The sequence below is a fragment of the Protopterus annectens genome, chromosome 5.part1 (genome assembly GCF_019279795.1).
Source record: "Protopterus annectens isolate FY-2018-M chromosome 5.part1, PAN1.0, whole genome shotgun sequence".
In the NCBI taxonomy this organism is placed as follows: Eukaryota; Metazoa; Chordata; order Ceratodontiformes; family Protopteridae; genus Protopterus; species Protopterus annectens.
In genome coordinates, this window is record NC_056736.1 from 399,694,671 (window position 1) to 399,717,768 (window position 23,098).

A 23,098-nucleotide genomic window follows, 5' to 3' on the forward strand; every position below is an offset into this window, starting at 1 on the left:
GATCACAACCCCCTATCATGGTTACACAGAGCCAGCCAGCAAAATGCCAAGTTGCTAAGATGGAGCCTAGGGTTGCAAGCATATGATATGTCAGCGCAGCACCACAGTGGGATTAGCAATGCCAACGTAGATGGGCTGTCAAGACAGGGAATGGGGTAAGGTAAACTCAGATAGACCTAACCCTCTCAAGCAACGTTTCTTAAGGGTCACTTGAAAAACTAACTTGAGTTCTCCGGGGGGGGGGGGGTGAAGATAGGTGAAGGGTGCCAGCCTAGGTAGATAGAATTTTGTAGATAATTCTGTCATTTGTAAATATTAATATAAGCCCCAGGCTTGTTCTCTTAAATGGGGAAAAATGGTATTAGATGTGGAACTACAAAAATGTAACAACAGCGCACTCTGCTGTAACAAAGCTGATAAGTCAATTCTTTGATGTCAAAACTCGGAACCGAAATGTCTAGATAAAGGCATTCTGTCTATTGTTTTGAGGCCAGAGTTAATGGCTAGAATTTACATGTATAATTTCTTTTATTGCTCTGGTTCCTGACCAGCTGCAACATCAAAGGGGCTGTTAACCTCTGAGAGTCTGTTAGCCTCGGAACCAGAAAGAAAAGATGTAATCTGAAATTAATCGGTGATACGGTGTTATCAATTTAAGGACAGAAAGAATGAGCACATTGGAGCATTTGTCTTGAGAACATCCAACTCACCACTCTGCCTGTGTCTATATGTAAGTCGGATTTTAGATCTGTGTTTTCTCTTAGTCTAATCTTCCTAATTCCTAGCTATTTCTAAGTGTTTTTCTGTGTTGATGTCAGAACTTTTCTACTGTATTATTTTAAGTATTTCTGTGTGATCTCTGAACTCTTGACTAGTGCTGTGTAATAAGTATTGCCTTGTGTTTTTATTATTTATTATTAAATATTTTTAAACCTTTCAATTGTGGCTATTTTGTGTAGAGATAATTTAAGCTCTAAGAGTACATTGCATGTATATAGTAATACTGTACCAAGTCACTCCAAATAAGCCTTGCTGTTCAGTCACACTTACCAGTTGGATAATAATATTGCACAGTAATAATTGGACACCCCTTCATAAATGCCTTTGAGTAGCTGATAAATATTAGCTGGGTGGTGGCAGTGACTTCTACCATTTAGTCTGGGTAAAGGGGGCACAGCTGGAGAACCTGTGCCACCCTTCCCAAGGAGTGTCTGTGTGGTTGTATAAACTCTTATCTCGAAGTGTGTGTGTGTGTGTGTGTGTGTGTGTGTGTGTGTGTGTGTGTGTGTGTGTGTGTTTCAGCTACTTGGCCAGGGACACGAAGCACTGGTGGGACAGAGAGGATGTTGGAGGTTTTAGCTTGCCCACTAGGTTGAGATCTGGACCCTATATCTGTGCCAATGGGGGGAGTCTTGTTGGGGACCTGGAACGAAAGGGAGAAACCAGCCCCAGATTGACTGATCTCTGTGTGCTCTTAAGGGAAATTATACTTTAGTGTGTGTGTGTATTTATTATTCTTTCCATATATGGACACCCCTCACTGGTGTTAGTGGTGAGGATTGAAGCTGCTTGATTTCTGGCCCAGTGCACGGGCACCACACTGTGATTGTGTATTCTGGTCTTTACTAGAGTGTCCAGCACATTTTAAACTTTTTCTGCTATGTTTGTAGGGACATAGTTTATATTTTCTATTATTGCTGCCCTTATTCTGCCCCATGTATAGGGAAGATGTGGTTTCCTTAGCTAGAGTGTTTTACAGTCTGCTAGTCTCTAAAACTATGCTCCTATTCAGAATGACTATGGGGCTACCTTCTGTCGAGATCCGTCTGTGGCTGCAGATGTTTGATGAGAACTCTCATGCAGACAGTAGTGAATACTGTGATATACCTGTCAACCTCTTATTGCAGGAATTCTGGACAAAGCCAAATGTAATAAGGGACAAAGGCCCCAAAATAGGGAAAATTCTAAAAAATGCTCTTAAAAACTTGGAAAGTTGATAGAATAACATTTGCATTAGCATTCATTTTCTGAAAGGTACAAAGTCTGAAACTCAAATGTCTGTCATTTATGTAGTGACTTCACTCCTAAATGATTTGCCAGAAACCACTGATTTAATGAGGAACAGACTGAAAATATGAGGCAAAGACTTCCAAGATAGCTGCACATTGAGTAATAGTTTAACTCTAGCTCTCCCAGTGTGAAACTCCACAGAGAAGGCCAGTAGATATTTGAGTTAATGGGTAAATGTCAGTACCTGGCTAGTAAGTGTACTGCCTGGATGCCATGAAGAAAGAAATACAGAGCACCTGGAAAAAAACAGCTACAAAAAGTAAGGAAGAAACACTCACTGGGGAAAGGTCTGCAGCTGTTCAGCCAAAAGCAGTGCAACCTCCAGACATGACTTCCAGTAACCTATGGGAAGATAATAAGACAACTGCACACAGACCTGGTTGAAATAAACAAAATACTGATACAGTATACCAGTACAAACAACAAAAGGCCAGAAAAAAATGGAAGAAGCTTTTAGCAGATATTCAGATGAGTTGATAAAGTTGCAAAAATCAAAGGCTGAAATTTGAGTTGATTTTGACAAAACTGTGACAGAAGGACAAAAATGCTAAAAGTGGGAAACTGCAGAGTGTTTATGGAGAACAATTACTCATTGTAACCAGCAGAAGAGGAGTAAATTCATTCCACTTTTCAGGGAATGTTGAGCTGCAGGTGTGAGTTTCTAACTGCTGTACCCAGCTGTCTTCAAGATTATTCTTCCTTGGAGGGACAGAATAATTTTTTGATGATTCAAACTGCTGTACCCGTCTGTACTTCCTGGAGGGCCAAAGTCATTTTTTTGATGAAGTACATGCTAAGGAGGACATACAAAAGTTTGTCCAAAAAGTGAGCTATGAAACTGAAGGAAATTATGCTTCTTGTTCTTCTGATAATAAAGACAACATAGAGGCTGTACCTGTTAAACCTTTTCCACTGTTTTAATGGAATATGTTGTAGAGTAGGAAGGGAGCATGAGAGCTGACTAGAAGAATAAAGAGTCCATTGGAAATGAAGCAGAGACAGGATTTGGGAGATGGAGATTAACAGTAATAAAACTAGTAACTTAATGTGGGATTTCAGTGCAATAGTTATATTTGTGAAATATGACAGAACAAGAAAATCTGTAAATATTGGACTTTTTCAGAATTTGTTGGACATGTGGGGGACTATAATGAGATGAAGTAGGGCATATACTTTAATGTTCAGAAAAAATGCTTTGGGGAGGGGGAGAGAGTGGGAAAAGTTATCTAAGTAAAGAGAACATTTTTTTCTTAGTAGTACTATTTTTATGGTGCATGATTTTCTTTGCATGCTATAAAGTAGCGTTTTCTCTGTTATTTTTAAGTGTAATGGGGATTGTAAATGTGTGCTGCTGTTCTTTTGCCCTTCTCTTTTTCTTCTGGTTCAGTTTTAAGAAATGTAGGCACTGCAATGTAACATAAAACCTGGTTAAAAGAACATAAACAAAAATGTATGCGCTTTTTCTCCTTCTTCCATGGGGGAATGACTGGATTGAAGGACCTTAGATTGAGTTAGTAACAAGTTTCAAGAGAAAGCAACTAAATGAAAAAGAACATTGAATATTACAAGGCTTTTTTTCTGGCAAATGAATGTATGCTTAGTAGCAATTTTTTATTTGTCCCTCATGCCTCCTTGGAAACAGTGTGATAAAGAGAAATTGGTTACAGTCAGATGGAGAGTGATTGGCTGGGGGATAAAAGGGAAACATTCTCTGAAAGCATTCAGGAGTTTTCCCAGCTGGGAGAGCTATAAAGATAAGACAAAACCAGTTGGCACTTAGAAGCACAGGCTACACCATGTGTCTTAGCACAGATAACCATTCTTTCAGGTTAACTCAAGTCTATGAGTGTGGCTGCCAGTGTGGGATATCTGTTGCTTTTAGGAAGGTAAAACTTCAATATCTGAAGATGTACATAGTTGTTTGCGTTAGTATTAAATTAAAGGACAACAACAGAATTCTGTTATTAAATACTCAGTTTCTCTGTCCTTTTTCTCCCTAGTTTACTGTCCCTGCTATAAATGTTTTAAATATATTGTGTCTCTCACCTACAACAGTACCTTACTGTACTGTGGTGATTTCACTCAAAAAACTTTTATCCCACCCTGGAAAAACTTGCTGTGGTCTCCAATTCATTGATGTCATCAAGGCCAATGAATATAGGTAGTTTTCTGACCAATTCCCTCCCCGAACTGACATCACCACAACCATCCTAAAAACCCATCAATGCTGTGATGTCACAGCTCCCTGGTCCTTCCCCTATCCATACAGAAGTAAAGGCTAGAAAAGGAAACTGTGCATGAGCTGTCAGTCACAGCAGGTAACCGCTCAAAATTACCCTTGGCACTTTGACAACTAGGGAAGTTACAAAAGAAGCACTCACAATCTAACAGATTTGGAGCGCTTTTGCAAGGAAGAGTGGGCAAATATTGCCAAGTCAAGATGTGCCATGTTGATAGACTGCTACCCAAGAAGACTGAATGCTATAATTAAATCAAAAGGTGCTTCAACAAAGTATTAGTTCAAAGTTGTGCACACTTGTGCAACAGCTTATTGTGTATTTTTATATTTTCCCTCCTAACAGATTTGTTTGTTTTTCAATTGAATTGTCACATTAAAGGTGGGAAAAGTTTTGAAATAATTTATTGTGGTCTCATTTTTATATCAGAAAAACCTGGCATTTTAACAGGGGTGTGTACACTTTTTAAATCCACTGCAGGTGTGAAGGGGATGGTAGATGAGTCATAGTAGTATAGTTCAGGCTTCACAAAAGACTGCAATTTAGCTATTCTAAAAAGAAGCAGCAGTAACAAGCACTCTGAAAGTCTGTTCTGTGGCATTTGCACGATTTGTGTTTTAAGTAGTAACTAAATGGCTTGAAATGTTATTTAAAACTGAGTGAAAGACCACAGTGTATGCATGTAAAATCAATGCAGTGACAGGAGCTTTAGGGAGAAAGAGGCCTGCATGTTGCAATTTTTTTACAGACAAGCACTGAATTGTGGGATACCTAGAGGCAGACTAAACAATCAGAATTACTTCAAGATGCCAGACCCCCATATGGTCAGACTCAGAAATTATGTATAAAAATATTTAAAAACCTGTAAATAGTCCCAGAGTGGTGTTAAAATGTAGGAAATAACAAACCATGATGTAATAAACATGTTTTTTGGAGTCTGTGAATGTAGTTCTCCTTTAATAGGCTTTGAGGGGGGTATTTTTTGTTTAAGGGCTTTCAATAAAACAAAAAGTTTTGTAAGATGTGACCTAGGTTCAAATGGATATGACAAGAAACAACTATATGAAAGTTCAACCTGCCAGACAGTGTATGCATGTAACACAAAAGCTGGATCTAGACATTTAACAAAAAGGTGTTATACATAAAAGGTCAGAATAATAACTTTTTAATACAATTATGTTTTTTGTAATGTTTTTAAATGTCAATGGTCTCATGATAAATACAAAAAAGAATAGTGAACTATATTAAAACTGTAGAGTGCAAATAGCTATGTTACAGGGGACACACTTGGAAAGAACTGAATATGGGAATTTAATATAGAAAGGTTTTCAGGATGGTTATTCATCAGAATATCTGTGATAAAGGAAAAGAGGAGGGGTGCTTGTATTAATTGCAAGAGGAGCTCCAATAGTGATAGAAGAGGATAAAAAAGATAATGTCAGATTTGTAGTGCTAAGGGGCTACTGGCAAGGGAGGAGGATTACACTGGCATGTATTTATAGGCTACCTAAAACTGCTATAATGGAGCTTAAAAAAATTCTGGGAGACATAATCAGTTTTCAGCAAGGAATATTACTTATATTGGGGACTGAAATTTGATTTGCAGCAGCAAAAATCTGTCTGGGGGCACAGAAGGGAAAGTGTAACAAAGGAGGGTAGATTTTTGAAGAAATTTATGAAAATATTTGGCATGGAAGATGTGAATTCAGTAACAGGAGTTTGGAGTGAATTTGCATTTTATTCCCCAAGATATAAAAACTGGGGTAGACTAAACAGAAATTACATTTCAAAGGACCATGTGCATTTAATTCTTGATGCATACCCAGTAACTATTTAGTTTAGATCATGCATCAATAATAACTAAAATAAAAATACAGGATAATGAAATAAAAATGAGACACTGGCGCTTTTCTACCTATCTGTTGAAAAAAGAGAAATTTAAGGAATGGATACTGGATATTATTCAGGAAATATTCGGTAGGATAGAAATTCCTTCTGAAAATATAGCTAGGGAGTGGGATAAAATTTAAAGTGGAGTTTAAAAATAGGGTGGAAATAAAAGAAAGGGTGCTCTGGTTAAGAAGGATTATTTAGCGGGACTGACAAATGTTAAAGTATTGCAGAAAAGGGGGAATCTGACAGAACAAGAAAAGTATTGACTGCAGAATACCAAGCAGAAAATAAAGGATTAACTCGATAATGTACACAAGTTTAGAAAGATTGCTCATAAGCAACTGATTTTTGATAACACTACAGGACAAAAACTTTTAGCACAATGACTCAGGCAACTGAAAGTAGAAAGCGCTGTCACCAAGCTTACGAAGCCTGTTACAAGGAAGTTAACGAGATTCTGTAGAAGTAGGAGAAATATTTTGGGAATTCTATGAAAGTCTGTATAAAGCAAAGCAAGATAAAAATCAAGAAAAGATACCAATGGAAATGTTTATAGAAGAATTAAATATGCCAAGATTAGAGGTAGATGATGCTCAGTTACTAATGGTTAGGATAGAAGGAAATGAAAAAAAATGTGATGTGTAATCGATCTACAGAAAAGACCCAGGAATAGATGGTATTGCTGCGAATCTTTGGAAGCTAGGAGGAGAACAAACGGAAAGAGCTGGAAGCTTTTGTTAAGAGTATTTTAAGAGGAGCAGAAGTACCAACATCCTGGAAGGAAAGCAGTGATAGCTGTAATACCTATAGGGGGTAAAGATCCATCAGATCCAGCTTCATGCAGGCTGATTTCAGTACTAAACCATGATTATAAAGTGTCTGTGTCTATAATCGCTAAAAGAATGCCAAAATTATATGGATCAATGTGGTTTTGTGGAGGGGGCAAACATTTGACAACATTAACAGAATATTGATACCCCAGAGGGAAGCAGAATGTAAGAAAATATCATTGTTGTTAGTGGGTCTTGACGCAGAGAAAGCATTTGAGTAAGCTGGGAATTTGAGCAGGGCAGTGGAAGCATTTGCATTTCCTTAAAAAATTATAAGGGTGATTAGGAGGATATATGAGGGATTGGAAGTGAAAATTAAAGTGGGTGGGGTCCTTCATGATAATTTCTGCCAGAGCAGAGGAACCAGGCAGGGGTATCCTCTTTCCCCTTTATTTGCATTGTATTTAGAACCATTGGCAAAGAACATAAGGGACTTGGAAATTCAAGGATATAATTGGTATGGTAGTCAAGAAAAGCTGGCTCTATTTGCAGATATTTTATATCTGACAAAACCAGAAAGAAACATTACAGTGTTGTGGAACATTTTGAGACAGTTTAATATCTTTTTGGGATACAAAATTAATGAAGCTAAAACAAAAGCAATAGTGGTAAATTATGTACCCACATATGAAGTGGTTCAGCAATATCCGTACTTATGGGGACATGATAAAATGAAGCATTTAGGAGTGTTGATTATAAATGATTCAGGTGTGGCAGCTAAGGATATGTGGGTAAGAGACTAAACAAAAGATGATAAAAATTTGAGAAAATGGAAGCTTTGTTATGTGGATAGTAAGATATAAGCAGTTAAAATGTTTTTAATCCCATTAGTCTTATACACAGGTCAGGTATATTTTTGTCAGCCAGAGGTGAAGTTGTGGATTGGAATTAATAAAGAGCTGAATGACTTTATCTGGGAGGGGAAGATGGTAAGAGTCAAGTAGGATAAGATGATTCTTCCAGTAGAACAGGGTGGATTGGAATTACCTGATTTGAAGGGGTATTTCAGAGTAACACAGTTAAGGCTCCTATACATAGCCCAAGTAGAAAGCTATAATTCAAAGTGGAAAGGGATAATGATAAAACGGAGAAACTCAGGAAACAAGAAGATACTAGGAATTTGGATGCAGGCCTTTGATTGTCATTCTCCTTACTTTCTGCTACTTTAAAGATAGAATATTCTGTATCTTAAGAACAAAACCAATGCTGGAATGGAGAAAGGAGATTCTGCTGATAAGGATGACTGCAATTAGGGATATAGACAATAGGCAAGAGGGAGCTGAAGTTTATTGGAGAAAATTGGCAAAAGAACCAAGGTATTGGGAGCAAATAACTAGAGAGGGGAACAAAAATAGAGTAGGAAGATGCCAATAATTTATCTGGACTGCAGGCTAGTGATTGCCTATACTCTGGTATGAATCCTTGATGGGGTCCTAAAAGAAAGCCCAGCACTGGTAGAGTTTTTGGTAGAATCTAGAACATTATAAAAGGGAATAATTAGTAGAGCATATAAAATATTGCATGATAACTATAAGAATCAATCCAAGGAGGTTAGAAAGGAATCTGAAGAGAGATTGGATAAACAATTCACAAAAAAAACAATGGGAGGATATATGTATGCCTCCAAAATATGCAACAAAATCTAGAAGATTTAGGATTGTTGCTTGGAAATGTTTACATAGGTATTTTTATACCCCAAGTAGATTTCAGAGACTGTTTCCTCTGGTAAACAGCAAATGTTGAGGTGTGACGGGAAAGAGAGGTAATTGGGAAAATATTTTCTGAGAGTGTGGCGAGTTGGCAGACTAAGGATTCCCTGTGGGATGCGCTGTCAGAGATGTTGGGTGGACAGATTGGTGTGATGAGGGAGATGATTTTTGTGAGCTATGATACAGAATCAGAAATATCTAGACCTTGCTGTGTCTAATTATGGTGGCTGGCAAAAAAAGCAATTCTAAACCAACTATACTAAAAGTAGTGAATATAGTAACAGAAATAAAACAACTGGGATTGAGATTGTTAGAAAAGGGTAGGAGCAAACTGCATAGGAAAAATGAGAATTGTGGAAATAATACATATAGGGGAGAAATGAGTTTTAAAAGAAGGCAGGTCTTAAATGAGCTATGTAGTCTTTGACTGAAAATGATTGGGTAGATTATAAGTGATGTAAAATATGTGCAACTGGGAGTGTGTCAGTATGGTTTGTGGTGTAAAATGCCTGCAACTCGTATTGTGTCTGTATAGTTTGTTTTCTTTTGTATAAATGTATGATTGCCTATGTCATAAGTAATGGTTTAATAAAGATGTTTCTTGTTTACAAAAGGGCAGGAAATTAATAATTTATGCAATGTTGCTTAGATTATGTGACATTTAGCAATATATGTGAAGTATAATGTTTGTAAATGTGAGCTTGTTTATATAGTTTGATTAGTTTTATATAAATATAAATTGCCTGTCGCAAGTGATAATTCAATAAAGGTGTTTAAAAATATGAGGCAAAAATCTGGACATTCTGTCAAAATCTGGACACTTGAGAGGTATGCACTCCAAGTCTTTCAAATCTGATTCTTTGGAAGGTGAACAGGTTCAAAAACCCAATTAGTTGTTCACCTTTCCGCGGATGCTAGCTAGGTTTAGGAATGTATTTGACTAGAAGCACTCTGGCACTGCACCAGAAATTGGTAGAGTTTTTGATCTTATTCAGGATGAGATTCCAAGTGTTTTGACTATTCCTCCTCTGTTACTGGCTTTGTATGGTGTATGTAAAACTGCAGTTAAAACACCTTTTGACTAGTGAACTAGTTCCTAAAAAGGCTATGTGGAAATAGAAGGTGTACTCTGATTCTGCAGCTCTTTTTTCTCCTTTGTAAGGTGATCCAGCTGCAGTTTCTCCAGCTTCCAACTCTAGAGGTCTTTGGCTTCTTCTAATGCTACACCCCCAGATAAAACTGGCAAGGGGTTAGAATTTCAGAGAAAAGGTTAACTTTTGCCTTTAGAAAATGCTTACAGTTTAAATGACTTTGCTGCATCTTTGCCTGTGGAACTGAAGTGTTTGTGAATGAGATTGTTTCTAGTGTGACGTTTTGACAAGTGGTCTTGGAAGATGTGGATACAATTTCTAGAAATGCAGCCACTTCTCTTGTACTGAGAACATTTGCTTGGGTACATAACTAGAATTTTGTGAGGATTTAAAAAATTAGATTTTAAATGCTGCTTTAAGCTCTGAATTGGTGTTTGTTCCTGCAGCTACCAAGGTTCTCAAACAATGGAATGAAAGAGATAAAATTCCCAGCCTAACAAGAGTCAGGCCACCCTTAGGAACCCCTTTTATTTTGTTTGGAAGCATTAATTCTCCTGCCATTTCCTTTCTCAAAAAGGATGAATTTCCCTGCTAAAGAATGACTGTGCTAAGACTGGAGCATCCTGTCCCTCCTACCCTTTCCGCCAAGCTTTCACTCAGCCATGCATCCTGACCAAAAACAGTCTCAGACACATGGGTGCCGAGAATAATTCAGAGAGGAAACTGTTAGTAATGGACTGAAAATCCTCCTTCATTCAGGTGAAAACCCTCACCCCACACACACACCAACCCAGACACATCTGTTCTTTCTGGTACTCCTTTACATTTTGCAAGCAGGGGCATAGAGCAGGCTCCTAGATCATAAAAAAGGAAAGATTTTACTTCAGTATCTTTCTAACCCAAAGGGCAATATCGTGGAAACCAGCGTTAGATTTGTCTTATCTAAATACGTTTCTGAAAGTACCCAAATTCCCTTATTCCAGACCACTGTTTTATGGTGACTTTAGATCTGAAAGATGCGTAGCACATTTCAGTTTCTCCCAACTTCATGAAATACCTGAGATTTTTGTGTCTGGCTCAAATTATCTGTTTTCTGCATTACATTTTTGGGAGATCTACTCTGCCTGAAGTATTCATGAAGTGCCTGGCTCCAGTAGTTGCACACTGCATGACCCAGGGCATCCACATTTTCCCTTATTTGGACAACTTGCTGATGTTTGTAGAGTTTGATTCCAGGTGTTTAGAATTATTAGGCAAGGTCTCAACCATTCTAGTTCAATTGGGTTTCAAGTTGAACCAACAAAAGTCTTGACTCACACCCTCTCAAATAATTGTATTCCTGGGGTGTATGATAGACACAGAAAAAATAATGACTTTTCTACCAGAAGACAATGTCCTGACTTAGTACATTTTCAGGGATTTTTGTCTTCTAATGATCCTCATAATACCAATGGCCAGACAATGTATGAGAAAGATTCAGTGGGAATTTTAAAAAAAACAAATAGTTGGTACCAGTACCTGCATTGCTTAGAGTTCTAGGTACCAGTGCTGGAATTTTTGAAATAAGAGTTATAGTAATGGAGGGATCAGATGCCTCTCAATCCAGGCCTGCCTTTCTCCTGCCATAAACCCAGTTCAGTCAGTCCAGATGGACTTGCCGGATTTTTGCTTAGAGAGAAGTGTCCAGAGGAGTTTTAAGTGAAAGGAAAATGGAGTCCATTGGATGCTACAAAGCACATAAATGTGAAAGAGATATGAACAGCAATTCAAGCACTAATAGTTCTTCATTAATTATGGTCTCCAGGTCCCTTTTTATTAGTCACAGAAAACACCACAGGCCTGTAGTACCGGAGCAAATAAAGAGGGTAAAAGGTTGTACCTGTTTGCCAGTTGGCAGTGATGGCCCAGGAGCTAACCTTACAGCATTCTCTGATGCTTCAGGCCTCATACATCCTGTCAGAGCAAAACATAGTGGCAGACAGACTGAGCAGATCCTGGACAGACCCTCATGAGTGGAAACGCGGGGCAGAGTCTGAAAATTGAGAGTGAATTGCCACAGATCACAGTGGTGACTCCTTTTTCGGCGAGGCAATTTTGGTTTCCCTGTTAATGGAATTGGCCAAGAGCAATTAGTACAAATTTCCACATACTCTGTATCTGCTCAAATGGTATTGAGGGTGAATAGTGCACCCCAACTTAAAGCAGTTGCAACTGATGGCCGAATGACTGTATCTTGATACCTTTTAGGCACTTGCTGCATGAGGATCTGAGCATATATTGAAAGAGGCAAGAAAACCTGCAGCTAGAAAATCTTATGTTTTTAAGTGGAAGAAGTTTTCCTTGTGGTGTCTTAACTGATTATAGAGGGCTCATTATGGTGTGTACCCCTCTGTTTTTTTAAATATTTGTGTGAGCTACTCAGTGATGGCTTATGTTGTATATCTATATGTGGCTACAAGATGCACCTCGAGGCTTGTCTGCCCGTGGATCCCCCTCTTTCGTCTCTTTTTGTGTTCATGCAAGTTATGAAAGGAGTGTTGCACGTGAGACTTTATCAAAAGCAAATTCCACCTGATTGGCATCTCGGCTGTGTTCTTTATTTAAAAATTAACCTGATTATCTGTAGAGTCTGTCTTTTGGGCTGATTTAAAGTTCACCCCTTTGAAAACTGTTTTGCTTATTGTTCTGACACCTGCAAGATGAGTCTCTGAGCAGCAAGCCCGCATGGTAAGACAACCTTATCTGATTTTCCACTAGGACAGGGTTGTTTCTCACACTTATCCATTTTTAATGCCAAAAGTTTTTATTTTTCTGAATCAAGCCATCAATCTCCAAGCTTTCATTCTGGTTTTTTTTTTCAAACAAGAAATGCTTTTGCTTATGTCATAACTGATAATTTAATAATCCTGCATTTATATAAATAAAAACAAACCATATTGACGTATTTTTAGTTGCAAACATTATACATCACTTATATTCTATCCAGTCATTGTCAGTCTAACATAACATAGCTCATTTAAATCCTGCCTTCTTTTAAACCTCATTCCTCCTCCAAAACATTATTCTGCATGTATTATTCCCATAATTCAAATTGTTTTCCTATGTAATTTGCTCCTACCCTTTTCTAAAGATCCCATTTCCAGTTGTTTTATCTCTGTTACTATATTCATTGCCTCTAGTACACTTGATGCAGACTTTGATTTCCATTTTCTAGTAATTGCTTTTTTGGAAGCCACCATAATTAGACTCAGCAAGGCTTTACTATGTCTAGACAATTCTGATTCTGTATCCTAGCTCAAGAAAATAATTTCCTTAGTTATACCAATTCGCTCACCCAGTATTTCTGACGAGTAGTCTGCAGGGAATTTTTAAAGAATGCCAACTCATTAAACTCCCAAAAAATATGTTCCCAATTACCTCTTTTCTCCCCTATCACACCTGCAACATTCACTATCTACCTGAGGAAGAATTATTTGGAGTCTACTTGGTGGTATAAAAATTCCTATGTAAGTACTTTAAAGATCCTAAATCTTTTAGATTTTGTTGCATATTTGAGAGACGTACATATATCCCCCATTGTTTCTTTATGAATTGCTTATCCAGTCTCTTCCCAATCCTTTCTAACATTATCTGATTGATTCTTATAGTTTTATAATGCAATATTTTATGCTACTAGTTATCCTTTTAACCGCAGCTTATGTTCTAGACTCTACTAAAACTCTACCAGTGCTGGTCTTTCACTTAGGATCTCCTTATTTCTTTCTCTTTTCCTTAACAAGGACTGATATCAGAGTATAGGCAGGCAATCTCTAGCTTGCAGTCCAAATAAATTGTTGGCCTCTTCCCATTCTGTTACATTTTCCTCTTAAATTATTTGCTCCCAATACCTTGGTTCCTTTGCCAGTTTTCTCCGGTAAATTCCAGCCCCCAATTGCCTATTATCTATATCACTAATTGCAATCATCCCTATCGGCAGAATCCTCCTTTCTCCAGTCACTTGTTGGCGTAGTTCTTAGAATACTTTCTCCTACTTTATGAACATAATATTCAACATATTATTCTCCTTCAGGATCTGCATCCAAAATCTCAGTCTGTCTTTGTTTCTTGAATCTATCATCCCTTTCCACTTTTAATTATAGCTTTCTGTTTGTGGAGCCTTAACTATGTAGCTCTGAAATACCCCTTCAAATTAGGCAATCCCAAGCAACCTTGTTCTGTTGGAAGGATAAGCTTATCCCATTTGACCCTTGCCATCTTCCCCTCACAGATAAAATCCTTCAACTCTTTATTAATTGCTATCCTCAACTTCCCCATCTGGTTGATAAATATACCTGACCTGTGTATAAAACTAAGGGGACTAAAAACATTTTGACTGCTTATATCTTGCTATCTATATCCATAAAGCAGAGCTTACAATTTCTTGTTTTTTGTATCATCTTTTGATTAGTCTCTTCCCACATATCCTTAGCTGCCATAGCATAATCCTTTCTAATTCATACTCCTAAGTACTTCATTTTATCATGTCCCCATAATATGGATATTGTTGAGCCAATTAATGTTTGGGTACATAGCTTGCAGCTATTGTCTTTTGTTTTATCTTCGTTAATTTTGTATCCTGAAAAGACTTGAAACTGTCTCAAAATATTCCACAACACTAAAATGTCCTTTTCTGGTTTTATCATGTATAAAATAATATCATCTGCAAATAAAGTTGGAATTACCTTACCAATTATATCCTTGAATTTCTTAGCCCCTTATTTTCTTTGCCAATGGTTCTAAATATAATCTAAATAAAGTGGAAAGAGGACACCCCTGTCTGGTTCTTCTCAAACAGAACTTATCAGAGATGAACCCACCCACTTTAATTTTCACATCCGATCCCTCATATATCCTCCTAATCAACCTTATAATTTATCACGGAATGCAAATGTTTCCATGGCCCTGCTCATAAAATCCCAGCTTAATCTGTCAAATGCTTTCTCTGTGTCTCGACCTACTATCAGCAGTGGTATTTTCTTACGTTCTTCTTCCCTCTGGGTCATCATTGTTTTATTAATGTTGTCAAATGTTTGCTTCCCTCCACAAAGACACATCGATTCATATATTTTGATTTTGGCATCGCCTTTGCTATTATTTTACCCATGCTAGACATAAACACTTTATAATCATGGTTTAGAATTGAATGGGCCTATATAAATCTGGATCAGATGGGTCTTTGCCATCTTTAGGTGTTAACAGCCACTACTGCTTTCTTCCAGGATATTGGTACTTCTCCTTTTAAAATACTATTAAACAAAACCTTCCAGGTCATTATCAGTTTCATCCCTGCTAGTTTCCAAACCTCCATAGGAATACCATCTGTTCCTAGGAGCTTTTATATAGGTTGGTTATACATCACCATTTTTATCTCATTTCCTCCTTTTCTGTTAGTAATTGAGCCTCATCTAGCTCTAATCTTGGCATATTTAATTCTTCCATAAACATTTCCATTTGTACCGTTTCTTTATTTCCATATTTATCTACTTTATACAGATTTTCATAAAATTTCCAAAATATTTCTAGTAGCTCTACAGGATCTCTGGTTATCTTCCTTGTTATAGGCTCTCCAAGCTTGGCAGCAACCCTTTCTACTTTCTGTTGCCTGAATCATTGTGCTAAAAGTTTTTATGCTGTGGAGTTATCAAAAAATCAGTTGCTTAACTGCAGTCTTTCTAAACATGTGCATATTATCAAGGTGATGCCTTGTTTTCTGTTTAGCATGTGGTAATTGCTCATCCTCTTGCCCTGTGAGATTTCCCTATTCTGTAATACTTTAACCTTTGTCAGGCCTTCTAAATTCTTGTTACTTCTTAACCATATCTCTCTCTTTTATACCAACCCTATTTTTTAAACTCCACTTTAATTTCATCTCACACACTCGCAATATTTTCAGCAGGAATTTCTATCTTTCCTATTAACTTTTGAGTAATTTCAACTACCGTTCCTTAATTTCCTCTCTTTTTAACAGTTAGTTGGGAAAGTATGGGTGTCCCATTTTTATTTCATTCACCTGCATTTTTATTTTAGTTATTATTGGGGTGTGGTCTGAAATAGTTATCAGATGTGTATCAAAACTTTCAGTTAAATGCACATGTTCCTGTGAAGTATAATTTCAGTCTAGCCCAGCCCAGCTTTAGTTCCTTGGGGGAATAATATGTAAATTGACTTTGCACTCCTACTACTGAATTCACATTTTCCATGCCAAATATTTTCATGAATTTCTTCAAAAATCTACCCTGTTTTATTTTCCCTTCTGGTCCACCCAGATGCAATCCTCACTGCTGCAAATCAAATTCCATTCCCCGCCTAAAAGTAATATTCCTTGCTGTAAGCGAATTTCTCCCAGACTTTTCTTAAGATGCATTATAGTAGTTTTAGGTGGAATCTAAATACACGGCAGTATAATCCTCCTTCCTTGCCAGAAGCCCCTTAGTACTACAAATCTACCATTATCTATTTTTCCTCTTCTGTCACTATTGGAGCTGTTCTTGCAATTAATATAAGTACTCCCCTTTTCCTTTGACGCAGATGTCCTGCTGAATATTCATCCTGAAATCCTTTCTTTACAAAATTCACATGCTCAGTTCTTTCCATATGTGTATCCTGTACCATAGCTATTTGCACTCTGCATTTTTTAATATAGTTAACTACTCTTTTTTTGTATTTCTGCGTGACACCATTCATAAAGATAATAGAGAGTGTCATTGTGTTTAAGATGTCATTAAATGTCTAGTTTCAGCTTTTGTATTGCATTCATATTTTAATGTTTGTCAGGTTGATCTTTTAGACAGCTGTTCCTTGGCATAGCCATTTGAACCTGTCCCTTCTTTCAAAACTTTTTGTTTCAGTGAAAACCCTCAAACAAAAAAAAAAGTCTCTCAGAACACCCCCTAAAACCTATTAACTTTATACTAACACTAAATTTTGTACATCTTCCTGTTAGGATTAAACTTCAATATTTGAACATTTGTCCCTGACTGACAGCCACACTCATAGACTTGGATTAACCTATAAGGAAGGTTGTCAATGGTAAGACGCACAGTACAGCCTGTGCTTCTAATTCCACTAATTGCTGTCTTTGTCTTATCTTTATTCCTCTACCAGTTTAGCAAAACCCATGAATGCCTTCAGAAAACATTATGTGCTAGCCTCTGAAGATAGACGTATTCTGTGTGTATTGTCCCTTATTAGTTTGCCTCCATAGATACATGAGAACCAGATACACAGTTGCCTATACTGTAAGCATTTATTTCCTAGCAGAAAATGTTTTATTATCATTCTCCTATGCAAGAGTAAGAAAAAGCGTATCAGTTTTTCTTGTATCATGCTCTTTTGTCCAGACCTTTCTTTTTTTCTTTTTCCTTGTTCAGTTTTAAAAATGTAAGCACTACAATGTAAAAAGAGAAGGAAAAAAAGTTTACTTAAGCATCCCTATTGCACTCAAAAATAACTGACAAAGCTTTACTTTATAGTATGTAGGTTATGTCATGCATTATAAAAATACTACTGTTAAGAGCAAAATTTTGTTTTACTTACAGTTGACTCTCCTTCTTCTCATTTTCTAAATGTTCTTCCAAACATTAATGACATGAAGTAGGGCATATGCTTTGGAGTCCCCTTCAAGTTTAACAAAAGTCAAAGAAGTCTAATATTTCCAGGTTTTCATGTTCTGTCATGTTTTACAAATATAATTAATACTTTGTAATCCTATATTTATTTGTCAGTTTCTGAGTTGCTGGTTTTCTTCATCTCACAAATCCAGTCGCTGCTTCATTTCCGATGTACTCCTGATTCTTCTAGGCTTGTGCTTTTTTTTCTGTCTCTCAAGCATTTTTCCCTTGAAACTTTGGAAATTGTTTCACTGGCAAAGTCTCTCTTTCTGCTTTATTACTAGAAGCACATGAAGCAGAATCTCCTTCTGTTTGATAGCTTGCTTTCTGTTGGAGTATCTTTTGTATTTCCTCCTTAGCATGTTGTGCATTTTGACCCTCCAGGAGTGAATATTCTGAAAATTAGCTGAATACTGCAGCTTGATTCTCACACCCACTTCTCTGCTTTCCGTGATTACTGGAATAGGTTTACTTCTCTTCTGTGTGGTGTTCACTGAGTAATCATTTTCCACAAACGCTCTACTACCTCCCACTTTGTCCTTCTGCTATAGTTTTGTCAGAATCAGCTCTTTCCGATGATAGGATTGCATCTTTAATAGTAAAGGTCTAGGTTGCTTTCTCCTGGCCAGGTTTGGAGCATACACACAATGTGCCCTTTCAGTTAACAACAACTGCCATGGAATACCAGGCCAATTGCTTATCTGTGTTTTCACAAAATTAATAACAGTTTGTTCCTTCCAGATTCTGTGGTACAGCAGAAAATCTTAGGTTTTCCTTCTGTGCTCAGTCCTCTAATTCTATTATTTTTTTAAATGTCTCTTCTTGAGCAGTCTCATACTTAGTCAGCCTTTTCTTCATTTCGACCTCTGATTTTTGTCACCTCATCTGAATATCTATTTAAAGCTTCTTCAGTTTCTTCCAGCCTTTTGTTATTTAAGTTGTTATACTCCTTCAGTGTTTTGTTTATTTTAATCAGCTCTTAGTACATTTTTTCTTCTAGATTACTGGAAGTCATGTCTTGCACTAAAGCGGGAGCTTGCACTGATGATTTTTTTCTGAAGAGCTGCAGAATTCTTCCCAGTCAGTGTTTTCTCCTGACCTTTTGTGATTGATTTTCTTTCAGGTTCTCTGGGTTTCTTTTTTGCCGACATCCAGGCTGTGCACTTTGTCCATTTACTGACATTTACACAAAAAGACAAGTTTACTGACTCTCTTTTCTGAGTTTCTGTTTTCACACCAGGAGAGCTGAAATTAAGCTGGTATTTGGTGTGTAGCCATCTTGGAAGTCCTCCAACTTTTCTTTCTGAAACCCAAAAGCAAGGGAGAGAATATTCTGCATACCTTGGATGTGCACAGGCAGCTTAGGTATTACTTTGACAGAACTAAGCCCTTCAGGAAGGCTGAGCAGTTGTTTATTTCCTATTAGGGTGCTAAGATGGGTCAACCTGTCTCTAAGCAAAGGCTTGCTTATTGATTGTCCTCTAATATTGCTTTTTGTTACTCCCACCATGGTAAATCTATTCCAGGCAAACTTAAGGCATATTCCACCAGGTCCTTATCCTCCTTGGTGGCATATTGGAATGGAGTGGACTTGAAGCATCCTAGTGGAAGCAACCTGGTACCCTATCCATACTCTTACAAATCACTACAAACTGGATTCTTTCTGATGTTCCAGAGCAGGTTTTGTGAGGACAATTCTTCAGGGGCTCTTGGATCCTTTCCTCCTCCCAGGTAGGGTAAGCTTTGGGAATCAAATCATATGCCACTGAGGCAGTGTGAATGATGAACATAGTAAAGTTGTTTGTCATACTTAATAACAGTAGATGTTCAAATGTCACACTGCCTCAGTGGCAGCATCTACCCACCATTTCCATTATATAGTTTAATGTTGTCTAACCTTGTTGTGTTGTTGGTTGGCTCTGGTTATTTCTGTTGGTGTTTTTAGTTATGAGTTGGATGGTTTCAGGTGATTATTGATTGTGGTCCTTCTCGGTTCTTCCTACTTAGCACTAAAATCCTGAGCAACTGACTTCCTGTGACAGAGGCTTATCTGATCTGCTATCATAAGAAGTCAACCGAGGAATTCTGCGTCTGAAAAGTTGCCAGTGTGGGTTTGTGCAGGCATAGAATCCATAATTCTGTACCTGAAAAGCTGCCAGTGTGGGTTTGTGCAAGCACACAATCCATATGCCACTGAGACAGTGTGAAATTCGAACAACTACTGTCATAGTTAAGTAGGACTTGTGCAGCTGTACTTTACGGACTACCCACTGTATCAACCCTATGGAATCAATTTTGATGGCTAAATATCAGCTTGCCAGTGAACAAGGAATATCAGTGGGGCTTGTTGTGCCATTTCTTTGAAACTGATTACAGTGTCTATATATCATATTGACAGAAGCCAGTGAATAAAACCTTTTACTTTCCTTTCCTTGCAATTTCAATGTCTTTGCCTTTTATTCTTTGTAGTCATCTGTCCCGGGTGTCAGTTTGAGATAATTTTGTTGTAATGAAATTTATTTATTTATGTATTTAACATTTGTTTGCCAGGATAGTCCGACTGGACCACTAGTGTCCGTTTTTAGCAGAGTCCTTGGGAGAAAAGCTCCATACAGAACAAAACATAATAAGTTGTACATAGTATAAGTAGTTTGTTACAGAGTTTGCATGGAACAGACAGTTAGGAGACATCTTATAATAGGAAGAAATATAAAGTTGGAGTACAGCTTTTTGAGTAGTACACTTGTGGAATATTGTAGATACAAGATTTGTGGAAGGCATTTTAAGTAGCAAATGTTTACAATATGTATACATTATATACATAAAGCATCTTTACAGCACACTATATGCTTTCATTTCTGACCTGCCATTTTAGTTGACTGCCAGTGGCTGTTTACTATATCCATTTGTTACACTTTGAGAACTGTATCCCATTATCTGGTATGCAGTAGCTGCATTCCAGTGTCTTTATGGTTTGGCTTATAGCTCCATTCTTCAATTGTCAAGAGTCATTTTCTAGATTTTGATACCTATTTTTCTTTTCCCTTTTCTTTGTTTTCCATTTTCCTTTGTTTTACTTTGCATAGTATTGATTGTCCAATACTTAAAAATAAGCATTTTAATGAATTTGAAGCTTTTGTAAATAAATTATTACTTTTCTTTGCTTAGTTTGAAATGCACATTTAAACCACAGAGCATCATTTACTGCCAGTATACAGATGATGCTGCATTTAAATTATATATACATTGTATTTTTTTCATTTTGCCTGACTTAATTTAGTGCAAGCCTTAGTTGAATTTGTGCCTTAGGAGAGGAGCTCCATAGGAACCCTCCCGCACACCACCTGATGCGCCTCCATGGTCCCTCCACCCCATCCTGGCCTTACCCACACCATCCAGATTACTTATTTCTTCCTTTTCTTACAGTTTATCTTACTCTTGGTTTTTCTATGCATTCGTTTATTTATTCAGCACACCCTAACTAGGCAAAACTGTACTTCGAATAACTGTGGAGGAAGTAACTGACTTAAGCTAGTTGTATGGGGTCTACTAGTCCCCCAGTAGCCATGGAGGTTCTAGGTACTGTAAGGTACATTTTTTAGAATGTTATTAAACTGCCTTTTTCATCCTGTGATGATATGGGCAAAAATAATGTTTATGAATGTCCTTGTTCTTCAGCTTTGCTTTTTCCTACAGCCTTTCAATAAACCCTAACTGACCAAGACTACTGTGTAGTAACTATGGTGGAAATAACTGCATTAAGCAGGTAATCCGGGACAGCTAGGCCATCAGAAGCTATTTTTTCTAACCTTTTGATCTAATGATGGCCTGAACAAATTTAGTAAGGAAAGAAATTCAGTCTTGTTTTTCTTCCAAATTAAAAATAAGTTTTATCCGAGGGTTGATGCTCAAAACTGACAAAATATCAGTTCACCATAAACTGAGATGACAAATGTTTGCAAAGGTACATAAATCATAGTTAGGAATAGTACCTGCCTCCATACACACAAAAAAAGTCTTCTTTTGTGTATTCCCATCTAGTATTAGATTGGGGTGAAGGTAAAGGCACAAATGCCCCCCCCCCCAAGACAGTCACCATCTGTGTTCCTCTCTGACGTCAGACTGAGAAACTATAAATAGCATGCTTCCTTACCCTCCCCCAAAATATAGCCACCTGTATACACATCTGATGTTTGATTTTTTGAGGAAAGTGGGGAAAAAAAATCACAATGTTTCCAACTTGTAACTCCTAGACAGCTCACTGCTTTCATATAAGCTATAATGCCCCTCTGTGCACACCTCTGAAGTTTGTTAAGAAAGATGTAAATAAGTAATGACCAGACTCTTCCCATCCCAACACAGGATATAGTGATCTTTGTATATCACTAAAGTTTAGGAGGAATATGAAAGAAATAAGGCCATTTCCCCCTACATCCACCCACAAGCAAGTTACAATGACCTTTCTGTCAGTCTCCGAAAAGGATTGGTTTTTGACCAGGTGGGGTTCAGGACAGAGACCAATACTAAGGCTATGTCAGAATCGAGCTGATTCGAAGATGGCCAGTGGACCTTAATTTTCTGGGTAAATTTCAGTAACTGGCTAGTAAGTGTACTGCTTGGATGCCAGGAAAAAAATATAAAGGATCTAGAGGAAAGTCTGCTACAAAAGGTGAGAAAGAAGCACAGATTGTGAGGAGTACTACAGTGGTTCAGCAAGAAGCACTACAAGGTCCAGACATGATTTCGGTTAACCTAGAGGAGAGTATAAAGCAGCTGCACACAGACCTAGTTAAAATAAATGAAACACTGAAGGAGTATATGAACAAAATAAAAAGCTGGAAAACTGGAAGAAGCTTTAAACAAATATTCAGATAAGGTGACAGAACTGCAAAACTCACAGATTGAAATGAAGAAAAGGCTGGCTGTATATGAGAATGCACAAGAAGAGATGTTTCAAAAAAGTAATAGATTTAGAGGACAGAGCATGTAAAGAAAGCCTGAGATTTTATGTTGTGCCAGAGAAGCTGGAAGGAACAGACTGTATTCTGACAGGAAGAGTGGGCAAATACTGCCAAGTCAAGATGTGCCATGCTGATAGACTCCTACCCAAGAAGACTGAATGCTGTAATTAAATCAAAAGGTGCTTCAACAAAGTATTGGTTTAAGGGTATGCACACTTATACAACCAGCTTATTGTACATTTTTTATTTTTTATATTTTTTCACCGAACAGATTTGTTTGTTTTTCAGTTCATTTGTACAGGTTATAGGTCACATTAAAGGTAGGAAAAGTTTTGAAATGATTTATTGAGGTCTCATTTTTTTATGTCACAAAAACCTGGCATTTTAACAGGGGTGTGTAAACTTTTTATATCCACTATATAAACAATACGCAATACATAACATACAATAGATCAGCATGATCAGTACAGTAAAATAGAAGGGGTGCAGTTGATAATTGCAAATCCGAGTGCAGTATTAGAGTACAATATCAAGGATAAAGTGGGTTATACAATTAGAATATAACAAGTTAGGATAAATAAGTTACTTATGTGAGTAGCTTAGTCTGAGTAATTAACAGTTATGACGTTATAAGCTTGAATATAGGTTATGTCAGGGA

The 23,098-nt window shown here is 37.3% G+C and overlaps 1 protein-coding gene across 2 annotated transcripts in view; it reads left to right on the forward strand.

The window, feature by feature from the left end:
• The window catches only part of RAI2 (retinoic acid induced 2), a 598,166-nt gene that overhangs the window by 110,706 nt on the left and 464,362 nt on the right, over positions 1-23,098 (forward strand). The gene's annotated exons all lie outside the window — the stretch shown is intronic.